A 19438-nucleotide genomic window follows, 5' to 3' on the forward strand; every position below is an offset into this window, starting at 1 on the left:
AAGCAAAAGTATTTCAATCAAATGAAAGCACCTCACACCCTAGAAAACCTGGTCAAGAGACAAGCGTAGGGATGGCTGAACGAGAAGAGGAACCTATTAAAAGAGGGTTGATAAAAACAGCACAGGTGCATGTGACCGAGATTCCATCAGACTTATTTAAGGCTGGGGCAAGTAGAAAAAATCACGCCAATAAAGAAGCTCCTGGAACAAGCATTTGCAATGCAATAGGTCTCGCATTAGGAAAGTTTCAGCTATTGGTTTTGTAAATGACACATTTTTTATTTATGTTTAGTTTTTGAAAATAGCGAAATTAATAGCTTTGTCATTTACAATGCCAATAGTTATAACATTCGCAAATGTGACACCTATAGCATTTGTAATGCAATATGTGTTGTACTTACATGTATTGATATTACAAATAACAATGGCTTTTAATTTGTTTTCAATAATTAATACTTAATAAAAGTTATTGTAATTTATAATGGCAATAGCTTAAAGTTTTGTAAGTAACTTTTGTGAAGATTATGTTCAGTGTATTTCATTGTGACGAAAATCCAAGAACAGAAGTGAAATATTAACATCTTTTTGTTACATTTGTAATAAAGTTTGAAACACTGAGAGAACATATTTGAACCAGGTGTTGTTGAATGGTTGCACAGATTGATGCTGTGGTGGCGCGGAGTGATGTTGTGATGGCGAACGAGTGATGCTGTGGCGTTCAGTGATGCTTTGGTAGCACATAGTGATGTTGTGGTGCCCCTGAGTGATGCTGTGGTGGTACGGAGTGATGCTGTATGCTATGCTATGTTTTGTTATGCTATGCTTTGCTATCCTATGCTTTGATTTGTTATGTTATCAGGGCTCGACAAATCCACTCGCCCGCTCGCATTTGCAAGGGAGAATGGATGAGGACGAGCTATTTTTAGGTCCTACTAGCCCTTTCTGGCGAGTAGGAAATCAAACTAACTTTTGTCTTCTGTCTTTAAAAACAGAGCAAAAGTGACACGATAACACGATTTAAAGGCATTTTTATTGCTCACAAAGGAAATGAGCAATAAACATGCCTTTAAATCTTGTTATCTTGTCACTTTTGCTCCGTTTTCAGAGACGGAGGTCAAGTGGGTTGGAGTCAGGTCGAGGGGATTTTCCATGGTACTAGACCTGCAGGACTAGAATCATTTTTCGGATTTGTCGAGCCCTGGTTATGCTATGCTGTGTTTTGTTATGCTATGCTATGTTTTGCTATGCTATGTTTTGTTATGCTATGCTATGTTTTGTTGTGTTTTATTATGCTATGCTTTGTTTTGCTATGCTAGGTTTTGCTACGCTATTATATGTTTTGTTTTGCTATGCTATGCTTTGTTGTGTTTTGTTAAGCTATGCTATGTTTTGTTGTGTTTTGCTATGTTTTGTTATGCTAGGTGTTGTGTTTTGTTATGCTATGTTATGCTATCCTATGCTTTGTTTTGTTATGCTATGCTATGTTTAGTTTTTCTATCCTATGTATTGTTATGCTATGTTGTGTTTTGAAATGCTATTCTTTGTTGTGTTTTGCTTTGCTATGCTTTGTTATGCTATGCTATGTTGTGTTTTATTATGCTTTGCTATGCTTTGTTATGCTATGCTTTGTTATGCTATGCTTTGTTATGCTATGCTTTGTTTTGTTATGCTATGCTTTGTTTTGTTATGCTATGCTTTGTTTTGTTATGCTATGCTTTGTTTTGTTATGCTATTCTATGTTGTGTTATGCAATTCTATGTTGTGTTATGCAATGTTGTGTTATGCAATGTTTTGTTATGCAATGTTTTGTTATGCAATGTTTTGTTATGCAATGTTTTGTTATGCAATGTTTTGTTATGCAATGTTTTGTTATGCAATGTTTTGTTATGCAATGTTTTGTTATGCAATGTTTTGTTATGCAATGTTTTGTTATGCAATGTTTTGTTATGCAATGTTTTGTTATGCAATGTTTTGTTATGCTATGTTGTGTTATGCTATGTTGTGTTATGCTATGTTGTGTTTTGAAATGCTATTCTTTGTTGTGTTTTGCTTTGCTATGCTTTGTTATGCTATGCTATGTTGTGTTTTATTATGCTTTGCTATGCTTTGTTATGCTATGCTTTGTTATGCTATGCTTTGTTATGCTATGCTTTGTTTTGTTATGCTATGCTTTGTTTTGTTATGCTATTCTATGTTGTGTTATGCAATTCTATGTTGTGTTATGCAATGTTGTGTTATGCAATGTTTTGTTATGCAATGTTTTGTTATGCAATGTTTTGTTATGCAATGTTTTGTTATGCAATGTTTTGTTATGCAATGTTTTGTTATGCAATGTTTTGTTATGCAATGTTTTGTTATGCAATGTTTTGTTATGCAATGTTTTGTTATGCAATGTTTTGTTATGCAATGTTTTGTTATGCAATGTTTTGTTATGCAATGTTTTGTTATGCTATGTTGTGTTATGCTATGTTGTGTTTTGCTATGTTTTGCTATGTTTTGCTATCCTATGCTTTGTTTTGTTATGCTATGCTGGTGAGGGTGTGTGAGAGTGAGGGTGTGCGAGGGTGAGGGTGTGCGAGGGTGAGGGGCTGCGAGGGTGAGGGGCTGCGAGGGTGAGGGGCTGCGAGGGTGAGGGGCTGCGAGGGTGAGGGGCTGCGAGGGTGAGGGGCTGCGAGGGTGAGGGGCTGCGAGGGTGAGGGGCTACGAGGGTGAGGGGCTGCGAGGGTGAGGGGCTGCGAGGGTGAGGGGCTGCGAGGGTGAGGGGCTGCGAGGGTGAGGGGCTGCGAGGGTGAGGGGCTGCGAGGGTGAGGGGCTGCGAGGGTGAGGGGCTGCGAGGGTGAGGGGCTGCGAGGGTGAGGGGCTGCGAGGGTGAGGGGCTGCGAGGGTGAGGGGCTGCGAGGGTGAGGGGCTGCGAGGGTGAGGGGGTGCGAGGGTGAGGGGGTGCGAGGGTGAGGGGGTGCGAGGGTGAGGGGGTGCGAGGGTGAGGGGGTGCGAGGGTGAGGGAGTGCGAGGGTGAGGGGGTGCGAGTGTTAGGGGGTGTGTGAGAGTGGGTGAGGGTAAGTGAGGGTGAGAGGGTGGGGGAGGGTGGGGATGAGAAGGGTGAGAGGTTGAAGGTGGTGGGGGTGAGTGAGGGGTGGGGGTGAGTGAGGGGTAAGGGTGAGTGAGGGGTGAGGGTGTGTGAGGGTCAGAAGTAAATGGTGGCAGGCAGACATCATAAGACAGAGAGAAGAGACTGCGTGGTGACCTCTTTGGTCAGTTTCAGAATCAGGAGGGGCAGAGTCCGCACAGTCTGCGAGGGATCAACTTGTCTATAGGCAAAGCATAGCGGATGTAGTATTGCAGCTAGCAAGTCGAGTGTTTTCAAGCTGAGTGTCCCAAGAGAGATGGCAACACAGCAACAGCATTTGAGAAGCAAGGCTACTGTAAACAAGCATGGTAGGCTTTCACTTTCGCCCCAAAAAAAAAAAACAAACGAGAAACGTGCAGAGAACACCGAACAAAACACGGCTTCCCCGCGAAATGGATGCAAACAAAATCAAGCTCTCGGCATTGCTGTGGCGGGAGCGCATGCCTTTGAAGTCTGATGCCAAGGCTCAGACAAATGGTGGTGTGTGATGGTCACGCGGGGGAGCGGCAGCCTTTGAAGTCTGATGCAGAGGCACAGACAAATGGTGGTGTGTGAAGTGGCTGGCTCCGTGCACACGCATAGCTCACATGAACTGTACGCGATCCGCAGGCTAGGTAGACTTTCTTTTCCCCTTACTATATTCTCTCATATTTATCCCTGCGGGATATAATAGGCGAGACCTAAAAAACTACACCCAAGAACAAAAAGATGATTGGGCCTGTTCTTTCTCTATATCAAATGACGCAGATCTCATTCAGGCATTAGAAATAAATACACAGATTCAAGATTCAATTCATGAAGCTTTATTTGGTACATGATGCATGACCATAAAAGCACATAGAAAACCGACAGTAAAATGACCAAGATTACAAGTTATTAATTAAAACATGATTAAGAATAACAATTAAAACAGATATCAGTAGAGATACAGTCCATATAATTAAAAAAGCATGTTTTTCCTAGCATAGATACATTTGTGTAAAAAAGAGGCAGTATAAAAACAAATGTCGGCGGAGTTCAAATTACACAGTAAACTCATAGCCTGGTTAACTGTACGTACACCATATTTCAAAAACATTGGTTTCAGATAGGCGATACGAAAGTTTGTGTACAGTTTACAGAATAGTAAAAAAGTGCAAGGTGCTCAGTTTAGACACGCCATCGCACAAACATGGCCCTATTGGATGTTTTTTGAGAATTGGTAGGGCCACTAAATGGTGTGCTACTCCAAACCTCAATCTTGTAAGCACAAACTTATGGGATGGCCTAGTCACCATTGATAAATAGGATGGTGAACCTTCCGAGACAATATATCTATTATAAAACTGGACAGTGGTCAAAGAACTTGCCGCTGACAACCGTTTCCTAGCTCTACTGGCCAAGAATTTACCTTTCAGTTCAGCTTTGGGAATCAGGCAAGCGGCACTGGGATCAATCAGGACATTAAGATTAAAAATTTCAGAGTAACAATCAACAACATAATTTAACCAGGGAATTTTCTTATAGTGTTCCAATGATAAACAGTACTCAATAATTGTTCTATTAAAAGACTTCTCCTCCTGAAGCCAGATGGAGCGCCAGATCAGGAGTGGCCTTAAGGATAATAGATCACTTAGATAATAAATGTCCAATTCCCGGTGAATCAACTCCGTTGAGGCAGTCTGGGGTAAACATAAAAGCTTTTTCAAAAAACAGTTTTCCTCAGTTGGTAAAATTTGAGAATATCTGTGACCCGACACACCTGCCCCATACAATGCTATTGTGGTACATCTTGCCTGATAAATTTGGAGCATGTCATTAGTGCGCCTATCTCCGACTTTAGCCGCGAATCTAAAAACACCGTAGGCGGTTTTTGCCATTATATTACCCACATTGTTAAATTCATCGTCCCATTTTCTGTCGCTTGAGAAGGTAATACCAAGGTAACAACATTTTCCCACATGTAGCACTTTTTCATGGTCAATAAAAAAGGCATTTGAAGATTTTTTTCTAGCCCCGCAGGTCATGGTGTGCGTTTTCCCCTTATTAATAGACAGTTTCATATCTTGGATAAACTTACAGAATCTGTCAATTAGGCGCTGTAGCCCTAGGGGAGTTCTTGAAAGCAAGATGGCGTCATCAGCATATAATAACACCAGGACGGAAACACCATTCATCTGGGGGGCATCGGCCTTTATATTCTTTAAAATTGCATCAACCTCATTAATAAATAATATAAAAAGAAGAGGGGCCAGGACACAGCCCTGTCGGATCCCACGTTTTACACTGAATTTAGGGGTGCACTCTCCTTTGGTGCCATAACGCACACAGGTTTCAAGCTTTTCATACAGCCTGGCCAAAAAGAAATTTATACCCTCCGGAGCTCCTAGCTTTAACAAAATTGGCCGTAAAATAGCATGGTTGACCATATCAAAAGCACTGCTTAAGTCAGCAAAGCAGAGGTATAACAAACCTGTTTTTGCTTCAGTGTATTTGCTAATCATTAGATCTAAGTTTATACACTGGTCCATTGTGCCCCTGCCCTTCCTAAAGCCATACTGGCTATCAGCCAAGATGTTCTCTTGCTCTGCCCATTCTTCTAATCTTATTAGCATTACTCTACTCATGATCTTGACAGAGGAGTCTAGACGAGAAATAGGGCGATAGTTTTTTACATCTGACCTACTGCCCTTCTTGTGGATTGGGATGATAATAGATTCACCCCAGGTTTTAGGGGGCTCACTACAGACTACAGCGTTAAATACGGTCAAGAGAGGGCTCCACAGCTCTGGGGCTGCTTTGTAGACATCAATAGGGACCCCATCGGGTCCCTCGGCCTTCCCCCCCTTGCTAGCATGCATTCCCTGGTCGACCTCTTGAACAGTAATATGAAGTGGTACTAAAGGCCAACTACTAGGATTCAAATTCACACAACATTCAGATCCTAAAATTTTGGGAAAATGTGCAACCCAGTCATCGCTAGTGACATTAGAGGATAGCTCTGGTATATGGTCTTCTTTGAGAAAAGGAGAGTTAACCGTGGCCCAAAAGAGTGTATTAGATGTTTCAGATGCTTGGTTTAGGGAGTCCCAAGTCTCCTGCTGTAGCTCACTCTTCCTACGTTTCAGTGCTAGCTTGTACAAAAGTCGGGATTTGATTATTTGATCAGTGTCCCTAGGTTTTTTTAGCAAGAGCACCCTTTAATTCTGATAGTAAGTTGGTGCATACATGATCAAACCACCCCGGCCCATTACGATTCTGATCTCTACTAGGTCTCGTAAACCTAACATTAATTAATCTATTAATTTCATTAAAAGCGAATAAAACCTGATCGGTGTTAGTTATGTTATCAAATATAAGCGAAATGTCTGTCAGGCAATCCTTAACAATGGAACTGGTTAAGTCTTTAGCTTTTTCTCCCTTCCATCTCATTCTTACACCGTTTGGTCTGTGGGGTTCAATGTTAGTAATAATTCTGTCAACTTTCACGGTGCATCCCCCCCACAAAGTACATTCTAATATAATGCAATTATGATCACTAAGTGAAGTGACTTCAATCCTAGGGGAGGCACAGTAGGGAGTAATATTTGTAGAAACAATCACATGATCTATTACTGAACTAGTGTGTCGGTTCTTGAACGTGGGGATGGTTTGTCCATTTTCATCTTTAGAGAAACCCAATATTTCTAGATCATAACAGCTCATGATTTTAGGCAGTGTTTCTCCATATACGTTATGTTTAAAGTGTAAATCATCTATACCAACATCATTTGTGACCCCACAAACTTTCTGGGTAGACAACTCACATAAAGGGATATTAAAATCACCCACCCAAATAAAATCAAAAACAACATTCATTTCTGTGCTTTGATTTTCCACAGCACTAGCCAAATTATTAACTACTACCGTCCTGGAATTATCAAAGACATTATTATAGTAGTTTAACAACAAAACATTACGGCCCTCCTCATCAAGGAGCCAGAGAATTTGCACGTACACACCCACAGTCAAATATTTTTTTACTAGGATTCGCCGATTAATGGAAACTAATGTTAAAAGACCCCCTTTTGCTCTCCCCGATGCAGAACCCTGCACCAGTAAATTATAAGAGGCAAACCCCGCATAGTTGATGTCTTCCCTACACCAAGTTTCCTGGAAACAAAGAATATCATGGGTATTTATAAAACTTGTCCAGCCCACAGTATCACACTTAGATTTTATACGGGAAATATTCCAGCTGACGATGGTTATACCTTTGGTGCTTTTGGAACCCCTCATACTAATTTTCTCCAATGGTGCTGTTATAATTGGGTCATCCCTAAACTTGGGTTTCCATTTAAAGTCTCCCCGATTTCTTTCATATTAGATTCGACCAACAGATTAGGTTCCAGGGCGATAGACTTGTTATTAGACACTATATCCTGACGATTAGTAGTCTCACCCAGCTGGGGCCGACCCGTCCAAGGGAGTCAATCATTTGCATCCAGGTTACTCAAAGCTTGATATCTTTTTACTGTTGGGACTTCAAAAACTGAATGATAAATAGGTGTTGGGGGTATGACTATAATTATCTGAAGGTACCATGCTGAGATGGCTATAAAAGTACCCAAGTGGGCGTGCACATACGCTGTTCTCACCCTGTTTTAAAGAAGCAGCTCTTAGCAAGACGGTTCGACGTGTTGAGGGTGTTTAAAGTTTACAATAACACAGTCGCCCCTACGCTTCTTCCTAGCATTGCCAATCCAAGTTATCCTCCTGGTGGACAAAATTTGGTCTGAATAAGCCGGTGGGAAGCCACACGGCTTATGCAGACAGGAGACTGTTTTGTTTTTAAGAGATGCATGTGATGTGACTCGGATTGATACGGATTCAAAGGGTTTTCTAGCGGTGGTACATTAGTTAAGACCACTGTGTAAGGAACACAATCGGGGGGGAGATTAATAGTCCCTCAGTATCTCGGTTCAGACGGGCCCTTATTGTTCGCTGAAGCTGGTAATGTTATTGCTTGTTTTTTTCTGACCGACTAATGGTACTTTGATAGGTGTGGGACTATCGGCACAGTTAACCCTCCATTAGGTGGCTTTAGCACTTCTTTGCTTACTTCAGGGCCCTTTTCCACTACTACCCTAGGCCTCTCTGCCATAGCTATATGGGTATCTAGAAGACCACCTAACCTTTGTACTTCTGCTGTCATCAAATCAAGTTTTGTCACTAGGGGTTTAATAATATTTTCAATCTTGGTATTGATGATATTAGTTAAAAGATCAAATTGCTTGGTGTCCATTCTAACCTCTCCCTGCTTCTCCCCTAACTCTACTCCAGCCGTCAAACTTTTAGGGGGTGAATCAACCTTTTTATTATTATTACGGGTACTACGGGTTCCCCCTCGTTTAGCTTGTGCCTTCCTGCATGCCCTCGGTGCTCTCCGGGCCGGAGAGCGCTGCACTGGCGAATCGCAGGGCACGTTCTCAGTATCCTCAATAAGGTTCACTTGGTCAGGGACTGTTGTGGGTAGAGTTTCGGGGTTATTTAGCAGACAACTATCATCAAGAGGGCACGATTGATTGATAGGCGATGTGGGTTGGGGGGGTGATGTAACATGAATACTGTCCCAACCTAAGGATAAACGTCGCTCCTTGTTGATCTTGTTAACCACTTTCACCAGATAATTATCTAGTGTAGCTCCCACTAACGTGGTATTAACGACTTTCTGTTTAGACATGATTCACCTAAAAACCGTTACGGTCACAATTAAAAAAGAAGTAACAACTACTACAATAAAAAGAATAAGCTATCATGAATTTCTGCACACTAACATATTTGGGGCCCTATTACAGGCAATACATACAGAGTAATTCTTAAGTTTTCGCTTTGCGGGTTTAGTTGACAGAGCCAAGGTTCGTGGCCCTGCCCTGCCTCCTCCTGCCCCAGACGGCCCGCCCTTTGCCCGGGCTTTGCTCTGCCGCTCACGTCCCGCGAGGCAGGGTTCGCGCTGTTTAAATGCACCTCCGGACGCTCTTCAGGTGTGGGAGAGATGCGCCGCCGCTTGGCCCGCCGGGAAATACAGTCCCGGGGCCGCGGTGCGGGTAGTTCTGCCCATGAAGACTCTTGGCGGTGTCGGTGTGTCCGTCTGCAGCCCCCAAATCCAGGTAAGAGAGTCCCCCGCTCAGCCGGGTTCGCGCTGTTTAAATGCGCCTCCTGGCGCTCTTCAGGTGTGGGAGGGACGCGCCGCCGCTTGGCCCGCCGGGAAATACAGTCCCGGGGCCGAGGTGCGGGAAGTTCTGCCCCTGAAGACTCTTGGCGGTGTCGGTCTGCAGCCCCCAAATCCAGGTAAGAGAGTCCAGTCCAAAAGACCCAGTTCAGGCGGGAGACTCCCGAATTTGAAGCCATAAAAGGCTTCCTTTTATCTATCTCTCGCCTAGAACTGTCTCTGCTTTAATTATCAGTGACTGAGGAAAATGCATTGCCTCGATTTGTTTTTCCAAAATATACCCCCACTCTCTTGTTCTAAAATGTTGGCATGTATGGTGTGTTAAATAATACCATACTGTGTCTACGATTAAATGTTTTGGATTAAGTTTTAGCAGAAGGCAGCAAGCGTTCACAATTCTATAAAAAACTTGCACACCACCACTCGCCAACCACTACCAATCTCTTCAATCTTAACCCGCGGGTTTTGAAAGTATTTCAGGCCTCGGCACGCAGCGAGCTGCTTCCCAGGACTGTCTCAGCAGTGGGGCATCCATCTATCTGGGGGACCTGTCATGTGATGTCAGCAGCCTCCCTCAGATTCAAGATGATGTTCACACAACCAACTAAGGGAAACTCCCAACTGCCGGCTGGCCCGTGGGAGGGCAAGTCGTGGTGGAAGGGGGGGGGGGGGGGGAGGAGGGGGGGAGGGGGTTGCATATACACCAATAAAACTAACTGTTAGTATGGATTAGCAGGAGGGAAAAAACAACTACAAAAATGTTCTCTCCAGAAACTCAAAATCCACAGTCACCTCCCACCACGATCTCTTCAGTCAGTGGAACTGAATTAACTTTGGGGATTCTGATGCACTCTGTCCCTACAGCACAATGGAGCGAAACGTTGCTAAGAACACTACAGCATGCTATAAACGTATTACATTTTCAATCAGACAAATTAGAGGTGCATATCGATCTAATGAAGCAGATATCTGTACATATCGCAGGAATAAATACAAAACTGGACTTAACAGCTCAAATTACAAAAGGAAACAAAAAAGATGGACAAGTTAGTGGATATTCATCAAACCTCAATTGCGGATGTGGACAGATAAATCGATGAACTGGGGTCCCTCCCAGAAATACGCACAGAAATCTTATGTGTTGAACAACCAACTGAAAACACGAACATATCATCATGAAAGAACAGAGGTACACTTGGATCAACAAAGAAGACATGTAACCTTTCGCAATATGGTAGCACAAACAATAAGGAATTAGCAGTTACAAAAGGTACAAGTAATAATCAAAATGCTCACCAATCAACGTCCATACACAGTTTATCAAGTGGAGTACTAACTAGAAGACAACGAAAACTAGCTCAGAAGGCTAGGCATAATGTTAGCAAACAATCCGCCAAGGGAAAAAGACAAATGTACCCAATATTAATTCAACAGTCTATTCTCAACACAAAAAAATAAATGTAACATTATACCAAAAACAAACACGTTTAGTCCAGGGTTAAACACACAAAACCCGGTAAGCTCAAATACATCCCTTCAAAGCAAAGCTATGTTATTCGATCAAGAAAATAGCAAAGTATTGAGACAACAAAATGTAGAAACCAATATAACAAAAACATGTCAATGCAAAGTTTGAAACCACAAAATTAAGGTCCGAACCAAAAAACAACCACAAACAAGTGGGTGAAAATAGCAATTTAAGGGAATTACAAGTCTCATTCCCAATAATAGAAAAAAAATACAATGAGCAAGTAGCTTCAAGTTTTAACATAAGAACGATAGATGATCAGACAACAAATCAGGATATAGTGGTAGCAACAATAGTAAAAACGTTTGGAAATCCAACAATAATGGAACAGGATAAAGAAACCCAATAAAAATCATCTACCAACAAGGTCGATTCTGGAATTAAGGAATATAACATCAGCTGATCTACTAGTAGTAAACTTCCAGCAATTGGACAATAGACCTGAAATCAAAGGCAACCCTCACAACCTGACTTCAAACGGAATGGCGGACCAGATTTATTCAACAAGACCGGTCTTCGAAGCATGGGGCATAACTTTAACGCATCCCAAACGCCCAAAATATCCTTACCCATTATTACAAAAAACAGAGGCTTTATTAACAACAGAAAATGCTATAGTAATGGGACCAAATTCGCTCCTGAGGGGTGCTAGAAATACTACACCTAAAGTACAGCAAACCCTAGTTAAAAGCTGAAAAAACCTAGTCTAAGCCCATCACGAACAAAACAACAGATAGAAGAAAATCAAGACTGGAGCTCCTAAGCCAACAACGACCCTGATGAAAACAAGGGTTCTCAAAGGGAACAGTCCATAGGTGCTCATGCAAGCTCACACAAGGAAGACGGTATTAGAATTTGTTCATAGAACACCCATGGTTTTAGAGAAATGGGCCAAGACCAGGAGACTTTATCCTTCTTACAAAGATTTGATATCATTTTACTACAAGCAACATGTAACCTGACATCAAAATACATTATAGGCTACGAAGAAAATCATGTTTTGGCAGAAAAATGTCCCAACTATGGACATCCAAGGGGGGGGGGGCTGTCAGTATATTCAACAGTAAAATTCGACTGGTATTTGGAAGAGCTAGACGCGGGAGAAAATAGGCTGCACATTTTGAAATTGGAGTGCACACGTTCCACATATACAAAGCCCTGGCAGTTACTAATTATAAATGTATACATCCACCCCGATAAAAAGAGGAAGAAGGATAGACTGTCTTGTCTGACAAATTTGATAAAGGTACTGCAAATCACTCATCAAAATTGAGAAGATAATCTCAGGGGATTTTAATACCAACTTGATGAGGAGTAATTGGAATAAGAGAAAGCATCAAAGTGAGCCCTAGGCCAATGAACTAAGACAAGAATTGGGAACCCTGGGTTTAACTATCTTGAACGGAAACACAAAGGGGATGGATTGACCGGCTGGCATTACATTTTTGAGCGGTAAAAACAATCGCCCATAGATTACACATTTGTCAGTAAGGAACCTCTACCCTCAGTCGATTCATTCCACATCAACCCCCGCCCGGAAAGTGACCCTCTCCCGCAAGATTTGGCACTACAGGTCAACTTGTTTTTCAATAAAGAAACGCAACAGTCTTAACCGAAAAGCCAGTAACATGCGCAGAACAAATACCAAACAAATCATGGATGCTGTTCATGAATACGTAAATAATACTGGGTCGCAGAGCGAGCAATCATAACAAGAATGGGAGAATTTAGGAAAGATCTTATTAAATAAATTTCCAGCAAACCCAGTAACAAAAGGAGTCAAGGAACAAGGAACGAACCATGGTATAATATGCAGCTGCGCAGCCAGAAAAGAAAAAATGCAAGAGAGGTGAGAATCAAAGCCGTATCAGCAAGAAAGGGAACAACCACGGATAACAGTCAAATTATAGAAATGAGGAAGAAATACAAGGATAAATGTAGGGAGGCAAAAAAGGAGCACATGGAAAACATCTGGGGGAAATTACTCTGGGCCAGCAAACTGCCAAATAGCAGTGAAATTTGGGGAATAATCAACAACTTAACAAAGTGAATAAGACTGCATCAAAATGCAGGTATAAGCGAAGTAATATAGACACAACATATCCACAAATTGTATAACAATACCCAAAATGATAAAAACATGATGGTGATAAATAATTTGGAAGCACAACATGAGGAAAGGTCTAGTGCAAAACCTTCAGGCAAGTCAAGTATAGCTTGTCACATTGCAAATTCTTTCAAGCTTTTTCGAGACAGTCCACTTGTTTTACACAATGGAGTAATGCGCAAAGCTGTCTAACAAGAGTCGACGACGTTTCGATCCTTTGAACACAATAGGATCATCTTCAGGACAATAATGGGTACATGCCCGATATGATTAAGAAATTGCCTTTTTAAAGAATACAATTCCAGGATATTTAATAAATAGCTCCAGAGATCACAGCTATGTACCCTTACAATGCACGGTATTACGCAGCATTCTCGCCGATTCCTAACGAGGACGCAGCATAATACTGTGCACTGACTGTCTCGAAAAAGCTTGATAGAATTTGCAATGTGACAAGGTATACTTGACTTGCCTGAAATGTCTTTGTGTATGTTTTGTACTTGTCATGTTCTAGAGAAAATACAGGACTGTGTCCCACTACATTGATATTTTCAACTACAGTTGTCCAATTGTTCTCATTATTAAAATTATTGTCCAGCTGGACATGTGTAATATAGCTCTGATTTCAGTCTATATTTATCGTGCTAAGAAATTGATTATTTAAGGACCACTGTTTGATTGACGTAGAGGCAAAACTTTTTGCATCCTGCATTTTATTACAACTTCAAGCAGAGGTTTTAGGCACGGGATGGGTACAATCACAAACTTGGCAGCTTTGATCATTTTAACAGAAAAAGCCATAAGCCAAAATTCTGGACTATTTGCATGCTTCATTGATTTAAAATCCGCCTTTGACAGTACCACAAGATAGACTCTGGGAAAAACTGAAAACATGGGGATTACGACAAAAAACAAATCGATGCCATTGTGGCCTTACACAAATAAACTTGGGCCGGGGTGAAGCTAGGAGATGGCAGTAGATAAACATAAATAACGGATGAAACATGACTGCTTTTTGGCAACGAGCCTATTTAATTTGTACCTCACTGACCTAAACATCTATTTGTCAAAAGTAAACGGTCATCCACCTAAATTGGCAAATGAGCTAATACAGTATCTGCAGTATGCAGATGATATAGTGGTCCTGAGCCAAACTCCAACCTTTTGCAAAGAGTAATCAATAACCTGATAAACTATTTTGACCAGCAAGGTTTGTAGTCAAATAAGAAGAAAACAAAGGTGGTGCGTTTAATGGATACCAATTCAGGTAAATTTAAATGGCACACAAAGGGCGAACAAATAGAGGAGATCTGCTCACATAAATATCTGGGCATTAGGCCGGAACGATGCATGTCTTTTACCGATCAGAAAAGAGTAATAAGAGCAAAATCCCAGTCATTAATTTTTGCATACAAACTGCTGCAAAAGAAACTGAGCTACCCCTCCTACAGTCACCTGCCGAAAGTAATGGCAGCACAATTATTACCTACTCTGGCACATGGCTTAGAAATTTGGCATGGCCCGGAAATTGAAATTTTAAATGAGCACCAGACTAAGGTGTATAAAGCAGTTTTTAGCTTTCCTAGAGCTGCGTCTCCTGCACAGATCCATTTGGAATACGGACTCCGGAACCAGAAATACCAGAGAAAGAAAATGTTTGTGAAACTGTGTAGGAAATTCCGTTCCTCAAACTGGATCCTTGAATAGTTTATGCTGGGCAGAAATAAAGGCCCAGTTTGATCAGAAATCATCAAACACATGGGGTGAATACTTGAGAACAGCTTCGGTGGAACTAGGAATTCAAGAGGTATGGGACAGCAAGGTGGATAGAGTAGCTTTTAACAAAGTATGTAATGATATTGTGAAGAAACTGTCCATCCTGGAAGACAAAAAAATTGTCGAACGCCGACACGCCTAGACAGTAATAAATTCTTATTCACAACTTAAACCTCAAGCTTATTTAGCAGCACATTTCCCATTAGAGTTAAAAAAGAGGTTTATTCTATATCGCTTAGGAGAGCATGATTCAAAGGACCCGTGGTACCAACTCGGAAAGGCAAATATCACAACGCAAATTGAAGCTTATGTGGATACCACAACGAATCCATAAGCTACTTGATGCGAGTGTGCCCAACAGTTAAAGACTCAATAAGGATGCTCTTAAAACCGACCTTAAATGAACTAAATATTCGTACCTGCAGGCGAGCTGTAACCTGCAGGATGGAGGGCTCATCAAACATTCTAACTTGTCGAGGGGTAAAGCTCCTCACATTAATTGGTAACCTCCTTCGAAAAGTGGACACATAAAAGCCAAAATAGCTATAAAGGGGACAGTAAACCTCAAACATTGTAAATATAACATGAATTATTTTAATAGGAATAACACCACTTTTTTTTTTTTTGTTTTGTTTTTTTAAAACCTTTATTAGCCAAATAAGGACATACACAGGCCTACAACCACCAAGGCCGGCCAGTAATACGAAACAGTAAAAATAAAGCAATACACAGCTCATCAGCCGACAACCCGAGGGTCCGGCAGCGGAAAAGCATGACGTGGTTAGGAGCGTTTGATAAATAAGGAGGAATAAAAGGTTTCCATTTTATAACACACAAAGAACAAAAAAGAAAACCCAGAAGAAAAAGAAACGAGGCAAATTAACCAATATAAGGGCTGCTACGTGTGATATGAGGGGGAACACCACTTTTAACATTTGTATTCTGCAGATTTTATATATTTTATTGTGAGCTTTATGGCTATGAAAAACCAAATACAGGACTTTTTGATTGACTTGTCACTGCCACGAGTCAAGATAGGTTGGTTAAAACTAAAAGACATTATTAAGCATCGGTCTTGGAACGTGCATCTCTCCCTCTTACCAAAGACAGCGAGTACAACAAGTTTAAAAATGTCAAAGCTGAACTGTCCATTACTCAAGAAGGCATTATTCTGAGAGGCTCGAGAATTGTTATTCCGTAGAATCTACGACAACAGATAATTGAAGTGGCACATGGAGGGCATTGTGGAATTTTTGCCACAAACCAAGCTCTCTGATACAGTCTGGTCTCCTTATCTCAAAGAGAGTTGAAAGAGAAATGAAGGCCCATCATCTCAGTAACCGCTTTTCATGGAAAACCATTCAACACACCTTACACGTGTCAGTTAAAAAAGCATGTATTTGAAAGATTTGCTGTGGACTTATTCGGTCCTCTTGACAATGGCCATCACCTGATGGTAATTGTTGATGAACATTGTTTCCATTGACTGTAGATCTCTCATCTATCACTCAAGAAAGAGCCAAAGAGATTAGGCAGCATATTTAACACAGTATTGAATTCTACCCTTTGAGCTTACCATTTGAACACTCACTCGATCACCGGTGTAAGCCCTACAACCTTGATGTTCAGGACTGCCATGACAACCAAGTTAACTAAATAGACCAACAGAAGATCAAGTACTGAGAAACCTGTACAAAAGACTTGTATTGTAAAATGAAACTGAGGACCGAGACAGGCAAGCGCTGACATGCAAAAGAAGTTACTGTCACTAGAGGAGATCGACTGTTTGTCAGTCAGTCTAGCAAACTGAAATCTCATGCTCCCTTTGATGCAGAGCCATTTCATGTTGTGGCCAGCCAAAAACACCTGGTGACTGTCCAACGTCCAGGTAAGGCCTTACATGAGATCCCTCACATTTCCAACATGCAGCTTATCGCTCATCAGGCACAGATGTCAACGTAAAGACTGGGCTTGATAGGACAATCGAAAACTCCCCAACTGCTGTTGCTCCTATATTGCCAATGCAGATCACAGACACTTAAAGTGCCTGTCCCCAATTTTGTACGACAAGCAGGAAGTGCAATCAGGGCACGACGAAGACTTATCAAAGAGCTATAAGTGTATATCTATGTTTTAACATTGTTTCCTTTTTAACAGAGTGGGGGCGATGCAGTGTCATGTGAGTTAGCCCTTCCAAAACCCCTTTGGTTCCTGGTGGACTCCATAGAACTGTGATGTAAGTGTTATAGCGCAGTAAAATGAATGCAGGTTCAGAATGCTAAGTTTGTGGTTGCACACAGACAAATAAAGCACGTTATACTAAGCTCTGTGTGTGGCGTAGTCATCGGCGGGTCCATAACTGGAGAGGACACTACAGTCAACAGGACCTGCAAGCGTTTCAGGTGGATCACTACAGCAGCAGTACATTTCTGTCTTTGAACAAACCAGCCTCCCCTGTTCTGACCCACGAATTAACATATGCGGTCATGCAGGTATGTAAAATTATTACAATCCTGTGGCTTGGCTCAACAGCTGCAGGTAGCTTAGTACAAAAAATAATCTAAATAGATAAAATACTGCCCCCTCTGCCAAAATTGTGTGTTTCGTCAGCAAATGACTATTTGCCTGTTGCTCAGTGCTTAAATCTTCGGGATTTAGAAAAGTTATAATAGCCGGTTGCAAAGTACAAAACTGAAAAAGACCTTTACTTGTGCGTGGCCTTTTCTTTAGTGTGGATGAACATCTTTCCTAAAGCAACGACTGGCGCTGTGGGTGTGCGGGTTCGCATACGTCAACAGCATGTGATTGTTTCGATTAGAGGGGGAAGGCTGCGAAAGAAGACAATTAGCAGGGTTCGGAGGGTTTAGCCATAGAGAACAAAGGGGTAACCCAGTATCCCCTCAGAACCTGGACATGAAGATCATTATAAACAATGGTTCTGTCAGGTCTAGCTATTTCTTTGTAATTAATAATATTAAGAGCAGGATCAAACGGTGGCGCGATCAAACATGAAAAAAATTAACATTCATTAATACTAAAAGAAGGGATGATATCACCCATTTAGATTTTCTCAGAAAGAGAAAGAATTTTTAAATTTTATTGCAATTTATTCATAGGTAAAGGCTGTCTAATGAGTCAATCAATAACACGGCGCAAGTGATCAATATTTACAGTGACTCAGTATATAAAGTGCAAAAAGTGAAAATGTGTCAAAGTGATACTATACACAGTTATAAGATTATATTACAGATTGAAATTACGAAGCAGTGTCCAAAATAACATTATAATACATATGTCTCAGGTTTAGGATTTAATCTCCATTCATTTTTAAAGCACAGAGGCTTATAAAGAATTGGACTTGACAACTGTTGACGTTTCGACCCTAACGGAAGCAAAGATTCAAAGAAGTCAGTGCAGGTCTTCTTCAAGACAATCTGTCAGTCGGACAGCCAGTTCAGAGAGTAAGATTCAATCTCACGAACTTGATGTGGAGTGGATCAGTTGGTCCTGGTGCTGACTGGAACCTCTGTAGAGTGGTAAGAGGTACTCTGGAGGGTGCATTCATAAAAACTTGTCCATTGGGTTAGGGTTAATGGTGGCACCGGGCCATGAGCTTGGAATATTATTGCCTTCTACAAGCAGCTTCTTTAGACTTGTGTCAACTTAGGCGAGAGGCTTCTCCGATCGGTACTGGGCAGCAAGAACCCGAGCTCTGCCACTAGCCGCGTGTAGAAGGCAATAATTTTCCAAGCTAATGGCCCGGTGCCACCATTAACCCTAACCCAATGGACAAGCTTTTATGAATGCACCCTCCAGAGTACATTCTACAGAGGATGTCATAAATCCAATTCTTTATAAGCCTCAGTGCTTTAAAAATGAATGGAGATTAAAGCCTAAAACATATGTATTCTAATGTTATTTTGGACACCGTTTTGTAATTTCAATCTGTAATATAATCCCTTCTTTGTTAGTATTAATGAATGTTAATTTTTTTCATGTTTGATTGCGCCACCGTTTGATTCTGCTCTTCATATTATAAATTTTCAACTACAAAGAAATAACTACACCCGACAGAACCATCATTTATAATGATATATGGAGTTTGGAGGATTGGCACGTGGAAGTAGCCAAGGCCAGGTGTCCAATAGAAGTAGACACCAGAATGAAGTGTGCGGTGAGTAGCCACTCAACACTGAGCTTACCTACCTGATCTGCATAAAACACGAGAAATGCAATTTCACCCAAATACTCCTGCATTGAAACTGGGAGTTGCCTAATCGCACAAAATTATGGGTATCATACTTTGCTAACTAACTCGCGCGATCACTTACCCAAGTCAAGGCAGTCAGCCTATTAAGGGTGACGGGAGACACACCAAAGTTGGAACATCGGCGCTGTGCTACTGGTGTTGTGCAATGCCGCCTGTGCACTAAATTCAGCATGTGTGCAAATAAATCCTTTTCTCCTCAAGGTCCTAAATCCTCCCTCTTATGTTCGTGGATCAAACTGAGCAATCAGAACAAGCGTGCAGCAAGGTTCCCACCCCCACTCGGCTCCGCTGGAACAATCACTGCTGTAGATTTATAATCTTGACTTGCCCCGTAAAACTATGTTCAAACAAGCAAATCCCTATTTTGAGGTAATGCACCATTCCGGTGGATGCGTTCTTTGTACCCCGCTGGTCAAATTCATTATTATCGGGAAAGTAAC

The 19438-nt window shown here is 41.5% G+C and overlaps 1 protein-coding gene across 1 annotated transcript in view; it reads right to left on the minus strand.

Annotated features, from left to right (window-relative positions):
• Positions 1–19438, minus strand: part of SUMO1 (small ubiquitin like modifier 1) — a 69983-nt gene that overhangs the window by 49642 nt on the left and 903 nt on the right. The window lies entirely within an intron of this gene.

Source organism: Lissotriton helveticus, chromosome 3_1, assembly GCF_964261635.1.
Source record: "Lissotriton helveticus chromosome 3_1, aLisHel1.1, whole genome shotgun sequence".
Lineage (NCBI taxonomy): Eukaryota > Metazoa > Chordata > Amphibia > Caudata > Salamandridae > Lissotriton > Lissotriton helveticus.